Raw genomic sequence first — 608 nt, 5'->3', positions numbered from 1 at the left:
CTCCTGAGGTTTCTACCATTTTTCTCCCAGTTAAAGGTTTTTTTGGGGAGTTTTTCCTTATCCGCTGCAAGGGTCATAAGGACAGAGGGATGTCGTATGCTGTAAAGCCCTGTGAGGCAAATTGTGATTTGTGATATTGGGCTTTATAAATAAAATTGATTGATTGAATTGATGTCACTGGTTCTTTGTTTCTATAAGAAACCAGATGAGCTGGAGGCCACTTCAATTAAAGGTGTTTGTCGTGATCTCTTTTCTAGCACTGGGTATTATTAATGGTTAATGATGCATTACATGCCACTTTAGGTTGTGTGTAAATGTAAGGGGACAGCTTTTATTGACACAAGTGCTGATTCACAGAGACTGCTCTCCCAAAAAAAAACAACAGCATCAGAAAGTCCAGCAAAGAATGGCACATGTTTACCCATTAGTAAAAAAAGGCATCTATTGGCTGTGAGAAGCATAAGTTTTCATCCAGTGATCTGTTCACTCACATTTTGATCTGCATTTGAATAATAATGCAGTAGGTATCGATACATTCTCACTTCGACTACGTCACATATTGACAATCGGTCATGGACTTTCCACGTCCAAATATGACGTGCAAGGTA

This window comes from Epinephelus moara, chromosome 1 (assembly GCF_006386435.1).
Source record: "Epinephelus moara isolate mb chromosome 1, YSFRI_EMoa_1.0, whole genome shotgun sequence".
Taxonomy (NCBI): domain Eukaryota; kingdom Metazoa; phylum Chordata; class Actinopteri; order Perciformes; family Serranidae; genus Epinephelus; species Epinephelus moara.
This window is presented reverse-complemented; position numbering follows the sequence as displayed.